This window comes from Rhinopithecus roxellana, chromosome 20, assembly GCF_007565055.1.
Source record: "Rhinopithecus roxellana isolate Shanxi Qingling chromosome 20, ASM756505v1, whole genome shotgun sequence".
NCBI classification, from domain to species: domain Eukaryota; kingdom Metazoa; phylum Chordata; class Mammalia; order Primates; family Cercopithecidae; genus Rhinopithecus; species Rhinopithecus roxellana.
Genome location: NC_044568.1, coordinates 41,853,898 through 41,873,506, shown reverse-complemented (window position 1 = coordinate 41,873,506; position 19,609 = coordinate 41,853,898). Strand labels below are relative to the sequence as shown.

General features: G+C 56.2%; 1 protein-coding gene across 19 annotated transcripts in view; it reads left to right on the top strand.

Moving 5' to 3' along the window:
* Positions 1-19,609, top strand: part of ADGRG1 (adhesion G protein-coupled receptor G1) — a 43,702-nt gene that overhangs the window by 8,197 nt on the left and 15,896 nt on the right. For 2 of the 19 annotated variants that reach the window (XM_030925504.1, XM_030925500.1), the window contains exon 1: positions 10,284-10,559. The exons of 13 other annotated variants lie outside the window; for them this stretch is intronic. The gene's annotated coding sequence lies outside the window, so the exon portion shown is untranslated. Of the gene's footprint in view, positions 1-10,283; positions 10,560-10,909; positions 11,020-17,949; positions 17,999-19,609 lie in introns of those variants that run through there. 4 more of the 19 variants (XM_030925505.1, XM_030925497.1, XM_030925506.1 and 1 more) reach the window with 3 other exon arrangements.

Here is a 19,609-nt window from a genome sequence, read left to right as displayed (position 1 = left end):
TGTGGGTGTGTGCATCCATGCACGGGTGGCTGTTGGGCAGTGGGTAGGGGTGGTGGGGAAATGGGGAAATGGGGGGAGGTCTTGGTATCTTGGTGGGATCTAGCCCAGATCAGCATGGATGTGGGGGGTCTCTAGAGTGAGGGTGGACCCACAGGGAGATGCCTGGGAAAGGGCTGGGGCCCAAGGGGAGTAGCACCTCCCGGGGCTCCCAGGCATTTCATAGCAGGGGAAACTGAGGCTCAGAGTGGTGCAGTCACTGGGCCCAGCAAGCTGGGGTCTGCTCTCTGGGCTGTGAGATCAGTGGTCCCACCACACAGGTGGGAGAACCGAGGCTCTGGGAGGGCAGGTGGTTTGCCCAGGGTCACCTAGCACATCCAGGGATAGAAAGCCGGGGGCCAGGCTCAGGGAGGAGGGGGAACTTGAGGGGACTCCTGAGGGCAGCTTTCCTGCAGCTGCCCCTGGGGCTGGGTCCGGGGTCCCCACTAAGCTAGGGACAGCTGTGCTCTTCATCACCAAGGCCAGCTTTGGGAGGAGGTGGCCCCTCAGGGTCTCTGAACATGGGGCACCTGGGTGAGAGTCCTGGAACCGGTGACACGCAGACGGGAAGCGCAGGCTGCGGGCTGAACACCCTGTGGGTTGCCACCAGACCTCAGGACTCTGGCTGCCTGGGACTGATAGGACTTCCCACTGGTCCCCGCAGGGGCTGGGGGTGTGTAGGAAACCGATGGTTCCTGTCCTCCCCCATCCCCCACTCACCTCCGCTGTGTGGTAGAGTTGGGGGGTCTCCCAGCGCCCCACCGGGAGGGGCCTGGTGCTCATTTTACTGAGTGGGGAGGAGAGGATGGGCCAAGGCAGGGCCGTCCCACTCCCCACCAATGTGGAGCAGCTATGGCCTGGAGTCCACAGGCTGGGTAGAAATAGCCTTTGTGGCTCTTTCAGCGGACCAAGGAAGTTATTTATAGAAGCATTTATTGAGCGCTTACTGTGCGCTCTGTACTCTGTTGGGGACATGGCCGTGAGCAAGGCGAATAAGGTATCTCAGAGCTCGTGAGTGGCCCAGACCCCAGAGCCAAGTCCCCCGCCCCTCCCAGAGGGTAGCCCCAGGCAGCCCGTTGGCTCCTTGGGGTCAGAGACTGTGTGAGAAGGAGCATATCTGGGCTTTAATAACCATGGGCTGCCAAGTTGGCTCCCCAGAGCCCAGGCAGGGTCCTGTTGGGCTCTTTTCTGCCAATGTCCAGGTGTGGAATGAGCTCTTAGGGCCAGACCTGACCCCTTCTTTGCTGCAGGGACCCGAGATATGGAGCCACCGTGGTCACGGCATCACTGTGGCCTCCTTGCCCTTCCTCTCCTCTGACCTCAGGAGCTCGGCTGTTAAATGGGTAGGTAGGGGTGATCACAGCTGCCCTGGCTCCTGTAAGCCTGGGGCTTGGCTCTGAGAGTGCCGGGTGATGGAGAACACAGCTCCAGGTGTGATCTGTGACAGACAGGCTGTGTCCCCACCTGGGCCACTGGGCAAGGGCCAGTCAGCCTGGCATGACACTTCCTTTTGTCAGGGACACAAACAAACAAAACCGTTAGGAGGTGAAATGGAGGCGTGAGATAAACTCGCTAACCGGAGGCCCAGAGAAGGGGAAGAGGACCAGGGAGGCTCTGTGGAAGGCACTTAGGCTGGGCTTGGGAGAAGGTGGGAGGGGAAGGAGCTGATATCTGTATGAGCACTGCAGGGGGAGTCCTAGTGGAGGAAACTAAGTAGGAAAACATTTGGGGAATGATACAAGCTGAGGACCATGGGGAAGGTGTTACCGGGCCCCTGGCATGGGTCATTTCATGGGACTTGATGAGCCAGGCCAGCAGGTCCCAATCTGCTCTGTGGGGGGAAGGGAGGCAGGAGGACTCACCAGGTGGGTGCTGTGTGGGGCTGGGGACCCAGGCTACAAACCCAGCAGGACGGGGAGGGGCAGGATAGGTGTGCAGTGTGAGGTTGGCCAGGCAGTCCCAGTCTCTTGCTGCTGGGTTAAGGCTGAAGCTTGGGGGCAGCTTCACGTATGAGGGAGATGAGGTGGAGGTGGCACCCTGTCTAGGGGAAGGGCAGGAGAGAGGTGGCAGAACTGCGGCAGGGTTGGTGTGGGGGGTGGCCTCCTGGCAAGGCCCAGCATGACAAAGGCAGGTGCGGGGAGTGGGCAGAACAGCCGTGGAGGTGCCACTGCAGACTGTGCTCCAGCCGGACTGGGATGCGGGTTCCGCCATCCTGTGCAGAAGCTGTGTACAGGTGGGACCTGGGGGGCTGTGCTGTCTCAGGGATGCGGGATGGGTTTCCATGTGGTAGGGCTCCCAGGGAGGCCACGGAGGAGGCCGTGGAGAAGTTGGGTGGAAGTAGGGAGGAGAGGGAAGCGTGACAACAGAGCCCCAAACCCCAGCACCACCTCCTCCCCCCAGACAGGAGCCTGAGCAGGGCTCAGCCCCTGTCCCCATGCTGGGGGTGGCCCTGTGGACCCCGCCTTCTGACTCACAGCAGATGGGGGCATCATGTGAGCAAACCCAGCAGTCGGGGGTGATCAGACGCAGCAACCGGGCAGATGGCAAGTGGGGGGCAGGGCGGGCTGGCACAAAGGGGTCTCTCAAACCGGGTGGGGCGGGGCCCTGGCACGGCCTCAGCCTCCCAGGCCTGCTTTCTCCTGAGCCGTCACTCGGCTGAGACCCTGCCCCTCCTCCTGTCTCTGGTGCTCCATCTGGGGCGCCTTGAAGCCCCCAGGGGAGCCCTGTAGATTCTGGGCTTAGGACTGGACTGCTGGGTAGAGGGGCCAAGGGTTGGGGAGGAGGAAGGCACACACATTTTCTGACCACTGCCTCGTGCTAGCCTGCCCTGGCAGGAGGTCGGCTAAGCCCCAAACTCTCCCTGATTCCCCGATGGCTGAGCCTGGACGGGAGCAATCCCGGACCTTCCCCGACGTCAGACTCTACCAGGCCTTGGGCTCAGTGCCTTGCACACGACACCCACTTTTCAGATGAGGACACTGAGGCAAGGGAGGCAAACCCACATCTCTGGGGATCCAGAATGTGGGCTCTTGTGTCTTGGTGGAGAGGAGGCTCCTCAGCCAGCCGGGCACATGTCTTGAACCCCGCCCCTGCCACTGCCAAATCCGCACACCTGTAGGGACACCCTTACAGACAGCAGGGGTGGCTTGCCCAGGGAGAATCTTGGCTTTGTTTCTCTCTGGTTGTGTGAACGTGGGCCTGTGCCTCAGTTTCCTCATCTGTAAACTGTGGATTACAGTCACATCTACTCCAGAGGCTGTTATGAGCATGAAGAGAGTTGATATAGGAAAGCATATGGGACAGTGCATTTCCCATATGTGGGAATGTTAAGCCTTTTTTATTACCTCTCCCATTGAACAGATGGGTGTATTGAGGCCCAGAGATAACCTGTAATAACTGTGAGCACTTCTCCCTGTCCCCGCTACTACTGGGAGAGCTGTGGCCACTTGGACACCAGTGGCGCTCACTCACCCACCTCTAGCCTGACTTGTGCTTTGGTAAGGAGGCCAGTGTGGTGGACGTCGGGCTCCCAAGCTGGCGCCTGCGCAGGCTCAGGCAGTTTGTGGTATGCTTGGCAGTTCCAGGCAGAGATAAAAGCTCAGCCCTGGAGGAGCTGGCATGGTTCCGGGCACCAGTGGACGGGCCTCTCTGCATTAGTGGGAGATGGCCTGGCGGTGGGGAGACGGCCTCACTGTCCAAGAGCCAGCCCAGCCCCGGTGGCCTGAAAAGTTCTGTGGTGAATGGCTCTGGTTTGGCTTCCCAGACTCAGGGCCACTTACACCAACTCCAAAACAAGAAACAGTGAGATGGAGAGCTGCCTCTGCCACCTCCCAGGCCCTCTCCCCTCCCGTTCCCAGGTCTCTGTCCTCCTCCCAGTACCCCAGCCTGGATGCTGAAGGCCCACGGAGGAAAACTGACTTTTGAGAGGAGCTGTGGAGGCTTGCATTCCACTGTCAAAGATGACAGCTTCTCTGGACCCATTTCCCTGCCTGTAAATGGAGATAACAATACACCCCTTTGCAGGGTTGCTGTGGAATTTGGGGCAACAAATGGCTGCAAAGTATGTACCTAGCACAGTGCATGACTTCAAGAGGTCCTCCCTAAACCTCAGCTCAAGGTTTAATCTTCCAGGTCATGGGGTCATTGAGTTAGGCTCAAATCTTTGAAAAATGACTTAGAGCAAGCGGCTGCATTTCTCAAAACTTCATTACTTGGGCTGTGAAAGTCTCTGATATCTAAATGCGGCCCTGTGGGGATGAACCGAGACAGCCACATGTTGTAGGGGCTTATGAGATGTAGACCCTGTCCCCAGCTGGCCCAGAACTTTGCTTTTCCATCCCCCAGCCAGGCTGCCCCCTAGGAGAGGCAGCACGAGGTGGGCTGTTAGGGGCATGGGTCCTGGCGCTGCCTGATTCTGTCCCAGCTTCACTGGCTGTGTGACCTGGGACAGGTATATTAACTTCTCTGTGCCTCATCTTCCTAATTGTAAACATGAGGATGGTAATGGCACCTTGAGAGGGTTAAGTGAGCCTCTAGATGTTAAGTGCTGAGTGCAGGGCCGGGCACACCTCAAGTGCTGTTGTCATTGCCCCTTCTGGGCCATGGCCAAGCCTTGTTCTTAGAGAGCAACGGAGACTTTATCGGGAACAATGATGCCATCCTCCCAAGATGTTACCGGGAAAACCACCAATCCTGTGACAGCTTCCCCTTTGGACATGCCCATTACTAGGGTCTTGATCTGCTGCCCCGAGGCATTGTCCAGCCTGGGGCTCCTTCATGTTCCCCAAGACCTGAGACCTGACCCAGGTTTTGGAGTGAGTTGATATGACCCTGGGCTGGGGAGCTGGGCTGCAGCCATTACCCACAGAACTGCTGACCTTTCAGGGGACCAGAGGCCGTGGCACTAGCCCTGGAGAGGAGGCCTGAGTTCTAGTCAAGCTGGTTTCCTGGGACAGAACAGCACTGTGGTCACTTCTCTGCTGGGTGAATTCCTGGGGCCCCTGGGAGCTAGGCTGAGCAGCTGACCCCTTCTGGGTCCTTGGCAGAATCTGGGCCTCAGGGTGTGGCTCTGTGGCTGGCACCTTGGGTCTCAGACCCTGTGGCAGGGGGTCAGACAACTGCCCAGACCCACCTGCTTTGATGGTGACAGATGCTAGTGGTGAGCCCCAGGGGCTGGCGGGGGCCCCTGAGTCATGCTCAGCCCTGTGCCCTCTGCCCACTGCTCCTCTGCTGTGTCACCATCTGGGCATGAGCCAAACAGTTCAGGGGCGACTCACAGCCCAAACCTCCACCCCTGGGGCATACACTTCACTGCCTACAAAGACCCTCATTCAATCTTGAGTTCTGCTGGCCCTCTAAGACTTGAAACTTTATCCACATTTCACAGATGGGGAATCAGACCCAAGAGCTCGGAGCGGTCAGTGGTAGCAGGGCCCGAACCCAGTCTCCGGCCTGTTAGCCTGGACTTTTCCCCACAGTGCCACAGATGGCCATTCCCATGGTAGGTAGTGAGTTCCCCATCTTTGTAGGTGTTCAAGTGTGGCAGGGGAGTTGCAGAGGCAACTTGGGTATTGCATGGGGCTTCTCTTCATGGCGCCTTCCAGCCCCGAGCTTTCCCAGCCTTGGGGGAGATGGGCACCCGATTCCCACGTTCCCCCGAGTCGTTATGTCTGTAAGCAGCACATGGGTCATTCTAGCTACATCAGGCCGTGCTTGTGGGCAGGTGGTGCCTCTATCTGGAAACCCTCTTAATAGCCTGGCCGACTGGCAAGGTTTTTCCAAGGAACCTCCACCGTGAAAGCCGTGAATGCATCTTCAGAGACTCCTGTCCATGTGTAAATAACTCAGTAGGCTGGATGGGAGGGAGCAGAGGGGGAGAGGGATCCAGCTGAAGAGGACTGGAGTGAGCTGGGAGAGGCTGATGGAGGTCAGGAGGGGCAGGACACCTACCTGGCGAAGCTTCAGGGACCCTTGCTCTCCCTTATCCAGTAGGCTTGAACCTGAATAGGGGCCTTCCTGACTTCATGGCACTCCCGCAGCCCCCTACCTGCCTAGAGCCATGGACAGTGGGCAAGGCTGGAAGAAACCCTCATGTACAGTTTCCTCAAAGCTGTACTTATCCTACACCATGGCCTTGCTGGCCACACCCTCTGGGGGGCTATGCCACCTGTGCGCACACCTAGGGGACCAGATGCACATGGTCTGTCCTCCAGCTCCTCTCCTGCCTGTGTCCTGGCACCTTAACTGGAGGTGGTGGGAGCTGGGACCAGTGCAGCACTCTTGCCAGCCATGGTGGGGGGAGGACAGCCAGTGCCTCTTCATGGAGACCCTGCAGCAGGTGGTGGCATGCCCCAGGGTCCTGTCTCTGTCCCTCTACCTGGGTTTGGGAAACTGGAGTCCGAAGCTTTAGTGACTGTGATCGAGGAAGGACAGTAGTGTTTGCAAACCACATGAGCAAAGGAGAGAGCAAGGTCCGGCCCCGCCCCTGTTCCTGGGCCATGAGGCTTTGGGCCCTGTGGCTCAGCACTTCTGAGCCTCCCTTTCCCTCTCTATGGAGTAGCTTCTGCTGACTCTCCATGTTGATGCCAGGGCATGCAGGACAACAGAGGCAGCCCAGGGAAAGGAGTACATCATGCTCCTTTGGATCCAGTTTTACCAGCTCTGTGTCCCTGGGCAAGCTCCGTGTCCCTGTGTCCCTGCTATAAAATGGGAATGATAGTACCTCCTCACAGAGTGGCCCTGGAAGCATGTGAGGCCAAGTGCATATCCTATGGTTTGCACTCATGCATGGCTCCCTTCCCTGCCCCAGCTGCCTCATGAATCTCTGCAGACTAGTCCTTGGGACACACCCCACCCCCAGCTTGCTAGACTGCAGGACCCCATGGCCATAAGCATGTGCCCTTTCTCCTCCTTGCTTTACCTGGGGGAGCCCATGGGGAGCACAGGTAGGAGCTTGGTGTCTGCAGCAATGGGAACGTGCCCCACTTTCATTGGCAAATCTGCTACCTGGGCTCCGCTTAGACCCGAACCACAGGAGTGAGGCTTTGAGGGTCTTGGGGGTGGTAATTTTGCTTTAATGTAGAGAGAAAATCCAAGGTTCAGTGCTCACAGATTCAGATGGAATCTCAGACATCTTCTAATGCAGCACTCATTAAAACTGTCTATGGCCCTAGCGGCATAGGAAAGGCATGGGCTCCCAGGCTTCCATGCCGCAGGACTTCTCAGAGCCTTTACCAGGAAAGCAAAGGAGAGTTTGCCTTGTGTATCAGATCCTATCAGGCTATGCACAGTTTTGGGAACCCTTCTCTGGCCAAGCACCCAGTGAGGTGTGTGTGCTCCTGATCGTGTTAGAGGCTGGGGAGTGGAGATGACTCAATGCTCGAACCCTCTCCATCCCCTATCCCCTACCCCTCACATAGCCTGAGTGGCACTTTTGGGTTGGATCTTCTAGACCTTCTATGGTATCTATCAGGAATGGCTCCTTTTAGGAAGAGGTGTGGAGCCTGCCTGCCCTGGGTTAGAGTCCCAGCTCCGTCTCAGTCTTCATTTACTCATCTAGCAGTCACTGGGATCATCTGTGGACCAGGCACTGTGCTAGGTACTGGAGATGCAGGTGGTGAGCAAGATAGGTGAGACAGCAAAGCTGAGCAAGGGATAACACGTAAGCAAATCGCAGAGTCTTGTCAGTGTTGGGTGCCGTAAGGGTAATAAATCACAGTAATACATCACATGGAAGCAAGTGATGGATGTGGAAGATAATTTTAATTGGGTGGTCATGGAAGGCTTCTCACAGGAGGGGACATTTGAGTTGAGGCCTGAGAAGGAGGCAGTCAGGGAAAGGGTCCTGGAAAGGATGTGCTATGTTGAAGGAAAGGTGCGTGCAAAGACCCTGAGGTGTGTCCGAGGATAGAAGTCTAGAGTGGCTGGAGTTGGCGACTGCAAGGAAGGGATGGGGTGGCATAAGGCTGGGGGATGGGAGTAAGCTTGTGGTCACTGGCTCATGATTTCAGCAGTCCTGCTGCTCCCTGAGCCTCAGTTCTCTGACTTACAGAATGAGCTTCATCATTTTGGTCCCCGCCCCCACCCTGATGGGGAATGTTGTAGGTGTGAGGTAAGACAGTGCTTTGGCTTTTGGCTCTGGGCAGCGATGAGCTATTGCAGTTATTTTTATTATTACCATGAGTGGGATGTTTAGGGACTGTGGGTGGGGCTGGGGAAGCTGGGCCTCTGTTTCTCTGGGTTGCTGTTGTAAGTGAGTACTAAGTGTATGTAACAGGCATGGCGTGCCTTGTCTGTACCTCCCCCCAGGTCCCCTGAACCACAGCCCCCTGCCAGCTCCCTTTAAGCCCAGGATCCTTTGATGCAACAGAGGCCGCCTTCTCCGGCCCGGCAAGCCCTGTGAGCCTTTCCGGGAGAAGGTTTCACCAGAGAACAGCAAGTCCTTTCTTTGCTTTCTTTTCCTCTTCCTCCGGGGGCCAAAAATAGGGCCTGAATGGGACCCAGCTCTGGGCCTGCAGTGAGACAATAGCGGCCTCCTGACTGAAGCTGCCTCCTGGCTCTGCTCCACGGAGGGGCGGGGGAGGAGGGGAGTTGCAGAGACGCCATCCCCTCAGCCCCAAGCCCCTGCTGCCTTTCCCATGGCCTCTGCCAGAAATCATCCCAAAGCCCCTTCCTCTGTTGGACTCCCTTTGGAACATGATTGCCAGTGGGGTTCCCTGCTTGTTGTGTTCTGCGAAAGTGCTTATAGCTGGTTGACTGAGACCCCAGGACCTTTTGCACCCCTGAGCAACCCCACCCTATCTGCTGGGCTGTTGCTGGTCTGGAACCGAAAACCTCGGTGGGGGTTCTAACTCCTGGTTCTCTTCTGCGCCGTGTCTGGGGAATACCACAGTTTTTATGCCCCTTCCCCTTTGATTCAGTGGGTATGAAAAACTTAGAGATCAAAGGAATGTGCCCTCTTGGAAGAGAGTGAGCTCCCTGTCACTGGAGATGTTCAAATAAAGTTGGCCGAGCATTGAACGTGGGGGAGAGTTAGGGATTAGTCAAGCGCCAGATGGACAACTGGTCTTGATATCTTCATGTCCCAGAGAAGATCTCTTTAAATTCCATACCCCTCCCTTACCAGCTAGGAGGCTCACAGCAAGTCACATCCCCGAGCCTCTGTTTCCCCATCTGTAAGGTGGGTCCTACAGGGCTAACCTTGCAGAGTGGTAGAAATGGATCTCCAAAATGCCCAATGTAGTTCCTGGCACACAAGAGGAGTTTCAGAAGCTCTGCCTCTATTTTCCTCCATCCCCAGACTGGAAAAAGAGAATCTGAGCTCCTAGCCCCCTGGGAGCTCTAGAAGGAAGCCAGGAGGAACCTCCAGGCCTAAGGCTAACTCAGAAGGGGGATTCTTGGTAGGCTGTGGCAATCTGAGAAGGCTTCCTGGAGGAGGTGGATCCTAAGGAGTTTTCAGAGAAATATGATGCACACATTGTGCTCACAAAAGCCAATGGTGGGATTAGAGGGTGTTCTGCTTGTTTTGAGGCCAGGGCCTCAGTCTGGCAGCTTCTAGAAGCAAATCCAGCTATTGTTAGGCATAATTTGGTTACTGGGTGGCCTGCACTGGGTTCTAAAAAAGATTTGGTTTCGGGTTGGGTGCAGTGGCTCACACCTGTAATCCCAGCACTTTGGGAGGCTGAGGCGAACATATCATGAGGTCAGGAGTTCGAGACCAGCCTGGCCAACATAGTGAAACCCCGTCTCTACTAAAAATACAAAAATTAGCCAGGCATGGTGGCGGGTGCCTGTAGTCCCAGTTACTTGAGAGGCTGAGTCAGGAGAATTGCTTGAAACCGGAAGGCGGAGGTTGCAGTGAGCTGAGATCGTGCCACTGCACTCCAGCCTGGGCGAAAGAGCGAAACTCCGTCTCAGAGAAAAAAAAAAAAAAAAAAAAAAGATTTGGTGTTAAAGTCAATGTTGACAAACTTGCAGATTTCATGTAAAAACCTGAGGCTCTGCCTCTCTGGAGAAATTGGAAGCTCTGGCTCTTTGTGGTCCCTTCAAGACAGGCAGGTGTCCCTCAGGCTCTCCATAAATCGCTGTCCTAACCCCTGCCCTCCCTCCTGCCAGCTCCCTGTCTGGCCTGGGCAGCGTCTGAGTTGAGGACTTGGGCACAGGACAAGTTACGGGGCCACGTTGCTTTGCTGGGTCTGAGCCAGGGTGTGACGTAGTCCCTGCAGCTGCCAACGGTTGCCAGGGCAACGGTTGCCAGGGGCTGCTGTCACCTGCGCCCCTTCTCCCGCGCTGGCGGCTGGGGCTTCTCAGCCTCTCTTCCCTGGCTGTCCCCTTTGTTTGAAGCTCCAGTGAGGGAGCAGTGGCTGGGGTGGCACAGCTTCAAAGTCTCTGTCCTCTTGAAAAGAGGTGGTGGAGGGGAGATTGACACCAGACCCGCAGGCTACTGCCTGCAAACAAGAACCCTTCATCTGCCATGCACATTCTTAACGTATCTATAGTCTGCTTGATGCCACAAAGGAGTCCAGGTACGATTCTCCTGCCTCCTCTCCTCCCCATCCCTCTCACTCCTGCTCCCTCTCCCTGCTCCCCACTTCTCCCCTGTCTGCCTCCTTCACTCTTCTTCCCCTCCAGCTCCCCTCTTTCCTCCCATCCCTTCCCCTTTATCTTTTTCCTCTCCCCTGCATCCCCCTTCTACCCAACATTGATGGTGTAGCCAGTGGGTGGGGCGGCACTAGGGACCCTGAGGGGGTCAGACAGTACTCCAAGGGACTTGGGCAGTTAAAGACAGCAGCTTCAACTAAAAGGAAGTGGTTGGGGGTGAGAGTTCTGCCCCCCTTCCTGCAGCCCAACCCTTGCTGAAGATTCTTTTGGGTCCCTGGGCTGCACCCCAGGGGTCAGAAATAAGCCTCTGACAAGCCCAGGGTGTGAGGAGACTGGAAGTGCAGGAAACAGCCGCCAGTGGGGCTGGGATCCAAGGTCACCTGGGTGAGTTCCGATGGGCCCCCCGATTTGGGCCCTTGGGAGGATGGCGTCCAGCTGAACCCATGGAAACTCATTGTGGGAAGCTTTCTTTACTGTCACTTTCCAAGAGATACGCTTTCTAAGAGTCAGGTAAGTTCGGGGGGAAATAGGCTTCGAGATGAACAGCGTGTGTCCTGGAGCTGGCCCTGGTTCACATTCAACCTTCATTACTCACTTAGCTGTGTGACCTCAGACAGGTAACTTGACCTCCCTGGGCCTCGCTGGCCTTATTTGTTGAGTGGGTGTGATGGTACTTGTCTCAAGGGTTTTGAGGAGGCTTAAATGTGTGAACATGTGTAAAAAGCTCACAATCCTGTTTTGCATTTTCAAAGAGCTTAATGAACACGGTTGTGTCACTGGAGGTGGTGAGCACCCCGCCTGTGGAGTGTGCAGCCCCTGATGCTCAGTGATGCTGTGCTGTGTGCTCAGGAGCTGGGATGGAACTCAGTGCTTCTAATTCCCTTCCCTGGACGGGGCCCAGGTGCAACCAGGCTCGGGCCCCCAGCCTTGGTAGGGGAGAACTTTGTCCTATTCAGCCTGCTTAATAGGGGAGGGTGCTCTCAGCCCCTCAGCCAGCAATCCAGGACCTCGAGGAGGGGGAGGAGAAAAGAAAGGGAGGGTTGGTGGCCAGTGTTGGGAATGCTAAGTGTCCTGTGCTCCAAAGATGGGAGTTTTGCCAGACCTGGGGTAGCTGAACTGCTAAACAAGGAGGGAGGTGACTGAGGCTGACCTTGAGGGCCTGGCCTTGGGCAACGTGGGAACACAGATGGGGAAGGGGAACCTCAGCCAGACAGTTGAGGTCCGGCTGTGGTTTGAGAGGGAAGACAGTCTGGACAGGGCAGGGGAGACGGCTCAGCATCCTCTTTGTCCCCTGCTGCCAGCTCGGAGGTAAGCTCTGTTCTTACCTGTAGGCATCCTGAAGCCTGTGGGAGCCTGGAGGGCCCTGACTCCAGAGAAGGCATGCAGGGGGCAGGCATCAGAGTCGCCCACTTGACAGGGGAGAAAATAAGGCCCAGAGAAGGGACAGGCTGACCCCAAGCTTCCAGTTGCCTGCAGAGCTTGTCTGAACCTTATGCCCCTAACTCCTGCCACCCCTGCTCTAGGCATGTACATTCTCTGGGCAGGTACTGACTGGCGTATGCCCTGGCGCCCAGGAGGCTGGCCTCAGCTGCTTCTTGGAGACGGCCAGGTGGAGACTTGGCCATGAGCCTCTGCCTGGCTGCAGACCACCCCAGGAGCATAAGCTAAACAGGTCTGCACCAGAGTGCTCGGACTGCTGGCTGTTTGGCTCTTTGAGGTCCCTTCAAGACAGGCTGGTGTCCCCAGTGCCTTCCTAATCCCTGTTTCTCCTTTAGGTTCTAAGTCTCTTCAATCAATTCTAAAAGTTTTTTTTTTTTTTTTTTTTTTTTTGAGACAGAGTCTTGCTCTGTCGCCCAGGCTGGAGTGCAGTGGTGTGATCTCAGCTCACTGTAACATCTACCTCCCGGGTTCAAGTGATTCTCACGCCTCAGCCTCCCGAGTAGCTGGGATTACAGGCATGTGCCACCATGCCCAGTAATGTTTGTTTGTTTGTTTGTTTGTTTGTTTGTTTGTTTAGAGATAGGGTTTCACTGTTTTGGCCAGACTGGTCTCAAATTCCTGACTTCAAGTGATCTGCCCACCTTGGCTTCCCAAAGTGCTGGGATTACAGGCGTGAGTCTCCGTGCCTGGCCTCCAAAATTCTTCTTCTTCTTTTTTTTAATTTTTTTTTTTTTTTTTTTTTTTTGAGACGGAGTCTGGCTCTGTCGCCTAGGCTGGAGTGCAGTGGCCGGATCTCAGCTCACTGCAAGCTCCGCCTCCCGGGTTTACGCCATTCTCCTGCCTCAGCCTCCCGAGTAGCTGGGACTACAGGCGCCCGCCACCTCGCCCGGCTAGATTTTTGTATTTTTTAGTAGAGGCGGGGTTTCACTGTGTTAGCCAGGATGGTCTCGATCTCCTGACCTCGTGATCCGCCCGTCTCGGCCTCCCAAAGTGCTGGGATTACAGGCTTGAGCCACCGCGCCCGGCCTATTTTTTTTTTTATTAATTTGTATTTAGAGATAAGATCTCACTCTGTCACCTAGGCTTGAGTACTGTGGCACGATCATAGCTCACTGCAGCCTCAAACTCCTGGGCTCAAGCAATCCTCCTGCCTCAGCCTCCCAAGTAGCTGGTACTACAGGCACGCACCACCACCCCTGGATTGAATTCCAAAATTCTAAGAGGCTTTGATCTCATCTCCTAAAACTCTTGCATCCTCATATTCTTTCTCTCTCTTTTCCAACATCCTGAGTGTCTTAGCTGCTTGAGATGAAGTTGCAGGCCCAGCTGGCCACGGCCAACTTTAATGGAATGGCGCACCTGGGGACAGCCCTGGCAGTGCCCTTTTCCCCACGAGCTGGTGCTGCCGGCCAAAGGGAGGTGGGATAGGCCCGAATATACCCCAGGCTCACCAGGGACCTCTTTCCTGTAAGTGTCAGGGATGATGATGAGTGGCCCTGGGGATGCCTAAGTATCTCCTCTAGCTCATCTCATGCTAGCTAATGACCTTTGGGACAGCTCAAAGGGGAAGAGCGGGGAGGGGGCTGGAGGTGCCGGCAGGCTTCTGTGTGGCGATGAGATTTCTGAGAGCTTTTCTCCGTGTGCGACGAGATTTCTGAGAGCTTTTCTCCATGTTGATAACAGGGGTCCATGCAAAAAAGGCTCTACCTTCATGTTGGGCTGGGAAACTCCCAACCAAGCTTTATGGGTTTCTTTCCTGCAGGACTTATCAGGGCCTTTGATATGCTAATATACAAGAGAAAGTACGACCCCCAACCTTTCTCTAATATGGGCACTAGTGCTCCCTGAAAGTGCTTTGGCAAGTTACCTCATGGTTAAGATGGGGAGACTGAGTCCCAGAGAAGAGAAAGAACTCAAAAGACCACAGTGGCCAAAAGTTTGGGCTCGGAGGTTAGGCAGACCTGAGTTTGAGTCCCGGCTCAGCTGCTTATTTGCTGTGTGATCTTGGGCATAACTTAACCTCTTTGGGCTTCAGTTTCCCTGTCTTTAAAGTGGGGACACTGATAGCATTTGCTTCACCGAGCTGCTGCGAGGATTGCATGATTCACGGGCTCTGCTCTTAGGGTTATTGTGAGGATTGAACAATTAATTTTTTGCCAAGTGCTTTGCAGGATGCCAGCAGCTAATTGAGCACTTGGTGAGTGGAAGCTGTGATCCTCCCTCTCCTCTTAGAATCTCCCTGGATTCCAGGGCTCTTTTCACTGCACCAGATAAGACTCCTGTTTAGTCCCACTCATCATCTGGCGTCCTGCCAGGCATGGGGACTGGGAGGATATGGGGGCCTGAGGCCAGGGCACTGGGACTCTCACAGATGTGTCACAAGGCTGGCATCACAGGGAGGAGGACCAGTGTGTGCACAGGCTTGGAGGTGGGAGCATCCAAGACCAGGCTCCTTCCTGGCTGGGTGACTATATGTTGGCTTCTCTGAGGCCTCTTAAGCAAATGCCCAGTTCCACATACGGGAGGCACAAGGGTAGCCGGCTTTGGACAACTGACTCTCTGGGAGGACTCAGAGTCCCTTCCCATGAGCGGTTCCTTCCCTCTCAGGCTGGCAGGGAGTGCCCCAACTTCTCCCCTTTGTCAGTCTCCCCACAGGGTGTGTCTGGGCAGGCAGAGGGTCTTGTGGCCCAAGGACTTGGCTGGACCAGAAGCTACCGGGACAGTGAGACCTGAGCTGGCGGGGTGGGGGGTGGGGGGTGTCCAGCAGGTCTGGTGTAAGAGTGTAAGCCTCACCCTGGGCAGTGAGCAGGTCAGGCCTGGGCACCCGCTAGCCTCCGAGGCAGGCAGCTTGCTTCATTTTATTCTCCTTTATTGTAGGAAAATTCCTGAAAACTGAAGTCGCTCTGCTTCCGCCAGTGATCCTGGAACACCCCTCCTGGGGTGCTCTCTGTGGTCACCTAACTTGGGCTTCAGTCATTCACTTGGGGAGTGGGAATGGGGGAGGGAAGTGGTTCAGCCTTTGCAAGCTGTTATCCCAGGACCCATGGGCGCAGTTGAGGGGCTAGGGGACTGGGCTGGGAGTGGGGCGTGGCCCTGAGTGCCACCTGGGTCTGACAGGGGCGTCTCCTTTGAGCTGTTGGGTACATGCTATTTCCAAGTAAGATTTACTTTTATAAAAAACGTTTGGAAACCGTTGGAGGGAGGGTCCTCTCAGACACCACCCCACCCACCATGGAGGAAGCACCTGCAAAAGCCCTGCTCTTTGCACTGTTCCCCGCCCTCCCTGTCCCCTCCCCAGCTTTGAAGTCTGTTTGAGCGGCTCCCTTGTTCCTCCTCTGCAGAGCTAACTTGCCTCCTCTGTGGTACTCCCAGCCCTCTCTTGCTTTCTCCTCCTGGCCCCCTGGATCACTATGTATGCACGGGCACACACACTTATGCGCACACTCACACACACGCACACTCATGCACACACACACTCATGCACAGGCACACACATTCATCACACACTCATGCACACACACTCACACTCATGCACGGGCACACACACTCATGCACACCCACATGCCTGTGTAACTGGCAGGAGTTCATCCTCACCCTGCCCCCCGACCCTCCCAGGCCAAATCCTTGCTTCCAAAGGCTCAGCAGCTCCGTGTTGTGCCCCAGCTGCCCATGGGAGAGCAGCTGCGGACGGGAGGGGAGCTGGGGCAGTGGAAGTTGAGCTGGGACCTTTCCCTCTGCCTCTCCCAGCGAGGATCAGTTTGAGGGGAAGTCCTCCAGGTGGGCAAGACTAGGCTGGAACCTGGAGATCGCCCCTGGGGCTCCCACGTTCCTCCCTTCTTGACTCCCTTCCCACCCCGCCACCCCCCACCCGATGCCTGCCCTTCTCCTGATGTCTTTCAGGAGGCCCCTTCCAGGGCCCTGCTAAATGCTAGGGGAGCCACAGAGGAGCCTGATGGGTCTGCGTCACAGGGCAAGGAAGAGAACGCACGCTGCTCTGGCCCGGAGTCCAGGCCCTGCCATCTAGCAGCTGAGGGATGCGGCGCTAGTCCCTCCGCTCTCTGACCATCTCTAAACCAGGGCTGCTCGTGCCTATCTCCGGTTCATAAGCCCCTGGCTCCCAAGCCTGCAGTGTGTTGATCAGCAGGATGCTTGTTACAGCCAAGCTCCCAAGCCCACCCCATCAGACCCTCTGTGGGCCGGGACTGTGTATCTGCATTTTAGCTCACTCCCAGCAGGGGGTCTGACCACCGGCAGGCTTGGGAGCCTCTGATGTGAGCATCTGTGGCAATGGGGGGAGTTGTGGGCCGGCAGGAACACGGGTTAATTTTGGCAAGGAATGGACGGGTAGGTGAGGTTTCATGGGGACGACTTGTCTCAGCTCGTCTCAAAGATGAGTGGAATGTCACAGGGCTAGGTGTTATCCAACGCAAAGGGACAGCAAGGGGCAAAGGTCTGGGGGTGGGATGCCTGTGCTCAGGGGCGGGCAGTGGCCACTGTGTGTAAAGGGAAGAAGGAAGCAGTGGACGGCCAGCTTCGTGAGTCTTCCTGGCAGGAGACGGCAGAGAGGCGCCTGCCCGGGAAGGGTTAATCCCGGAGCCATCCAGGTCCTGTCCACTCAACTTCCACCTCCATCCTCCGAGGAAATGGGTTTTCCAGGAGCTTGGCCTGGGCAGCGGTGACTCGTGGCTCCACACGGAAGTGACTCAGGCCCCCCGGGAGAAAGTGAGCCGTGGGTCCCCCCTGCCCACCGTGCAGAGGGGCAGGGCTGAGCTAGGTCTGGAGCTGGAGCCCTGGGGGTGGGGCAGGGGATGGGCTGGGGGTGGGGTGGGATCTCAGACAAACTCTGGCCATCCTCCACTCTGTTGGATCCTTGGGGAACCCCATGATGTGGCTCCCATTGTGTCAGGTTGGACCGGCCTGTTCTGTCCTGTGCGTGTTTATGGAAGGTCTGAAGTCAAGGGCGGCTGCTCTGGAAGCTGGGGGTGGTGGCGGCTTCCCTGGGCCTCAGCCCCAGCACCCTCTCTCCCAGGCTGGATTCTCTGTGCTACTCCCCATTCTCCTCTCCTTCTCTTTGGGGGATTCTAAAGCCAGGGGGTTGGAAAGGATATACATCTCTGGGGCCTTTACCAATGCCAGCTCTACAAGGAGGGGGAGGCTTGGCACCATGCCCATGTGATCTCAGAACACACAGCCTTCCCCAGCCTCAGTGTCCACATCTGTAAAATGGTAGCAGTGGGACCCGCATCACAGGGTGGTTCTGAGGGTTTGGTGTGATACCACGGGCGTTGCCACTGACATTATCATTGTGGGGATGTTGCTAGAATGCCCCCTGCTCAGCTACTCCCTCTGGCTCTGTGTGAGCCGAGGCAAGGCCCTAGCCTGTGGGGCCGTGCTTGGTACTGAGCGCCTGATAGCTGAGGCCCTGTAGCGCTGGGCTTCTGCTCCAGAGGCAGAGACAGGTCAGGTCCCAGGGGTCTGTGCGGAGACTCATGCTACATCCCTGGTGCCTGGGTGGGTGGGTGGGCAGCTGGCAGCTGTGCGTGTGGGGGGCAGACCTGGAGGGGTGGCATAGGCAGGGATGAAGGAAGGGCGCTAAGCAGACAAGCGGGACAGTGCCCCCCGGCCCCATCTGAATGGCAACTTCCTTGTGCCCAGCCCAGCTCTCCTGCCCCAGTGGGCTTCTGAAGGAGGGAAGTTTTCTGGGTGGGGTTTCAGCCTTCCATTGCACTCTCCCGGAAAGGAAGCTTCATGCTCTAAGAATTTCCCCTCAAGGTGCTCCGGTGGGTGAGCTGGCTGCTGGGGGCCGCAAGGAAGAGACGGAAACGGGGAGGAGGGGCCTGTGACAGGCCCAGGGGGCTGAGCTATTTCGAAAGTAGAGCTACTTAGCTGAGACTCATGGCGCCTGCCTCTAAGCCCTTTACAGGTATCAATTCTTTAATTCTCACAATGACCTTTGAGGTGAGCTTGATTTCTTTATTCTTCTTTACAAGTGAGGAAAGCGAGGCTCAGAGAGGGTGAGTAACTAGCCCAAGGACACACAGCTAGCGAGGGAGTCAGGATTTGAACCCAGGCAGTCTGGCTCTAGAGTCTACCCCTTAGGTTAAAGGAAGCCAGGCAGCCCCTCCCCATCAAGCCTAAAGCATGTTGATGGAGCCAGAGCTGTCCACCTTGGAGTAGTTGTTCAAACAGCTGAGGTGGAGTGGGGATGACTCAGGAGGTGGTGGGGACAGTTGGTCCCTTGTGTGTGTTTGGATTTCTTCCATGGAACCCCATGTTGTCACTTCACTTGTTTCCTACCAATGATGGGGAGCTCACTACCTGTACTCCCCTCCTTTACTCTCAAGGGCCAATCCAGGAGGGCTGAAGTGAGGCAGTGGTTCTGCTCTGTCCTTCAGCCATGCCTACTAATAGTGAAGGCTCACTTTGAAGGTCAGTAAGCCAGGGAGAGGCATGGATTCTGGCCAGTTCCTTCCTTGCCCTCTTTGGGCCTTGGATTCAAATTCTCCAAATGATTTGTCAGCTTCAAGTTTACAGATGGAGACTGGTGGTAGCAGTGAGGGGCTGCTTGGAGAAAGTGGCATTTGGACTGACAATCAGAGGGGGACAGCAACAGAGACTGACAGGAAGCAGAAGGAAAGAAGGGGTCTGGGAGTCCTTGTCCCCAGATGTTGGGTTTCCTTCTGCTGGTCGGAGGTGGCAGGAGGCAGTTTCAAAAGGAATAAAAATGCTTACAAATCACAATCTGGGAAATGGTGCCCTTCCCTAAAACACTTCCACATCCTTCTTCTCAAAGGGCCCTGTGATGCCACCAGGGCAAGATGCTGAGCCTATTTGACGCATGACTGAACTGACGAGGCCTGAGAAATTGGGGTTCCATTCCACATGGTGGGACGCAGGGGATAGGCTCGTGATCGAAGGGGCCAGGTTTATTTGAGGGAGGACTGGCCCAGGAAGGAGACACCGAGCTCCTGCCTGGGACACCCTTCCTTTTAATGCTGTTCTCAATTATTCGGTTCAAAAGCCACCTCTTCCTGAAAGTCCTCCTTGGTTTCTCTCAAACTCAGACTCCATGTGTGTTCTCCGGCTTGTGGCCCATGAGTGCCTCTGTCACTGTGGCTAGCTGCCGTGCCACACAGGATGAGGTTCTGTCTGTGTCTGTGAGCATCCAGCTCTGCCACAGGGCCAGCTGGCCAGAGGGAGGGCCAAGCCTTCTGGCAACTCTACAAGTGCCAGGGCCACAGGTTCCCTGCCAGGCACTATGGTCCTGACTAGGCAGGGAAAGCCCCTGGCCTCAGGAGCATTTTTGGGCAAGTCATTTAACCACATGGGCCTCAGGTTCTCCATCTGCACAATGGATCAACAGCAGTGCCCTCTTGATAGGGTTGGAGTGAGAATCAGTGCAGATGCAGGGGTGGGACGGGTCAACACAGAGGCTGGCAGATAGTAGCCGCTCAGCTAATAGAGAGCTTGGGGGGTCAGATGTGCTCCATCCTTGCCAGGGCGGGGCAATACCGAGTCCTTGTCCCCAGCAGAG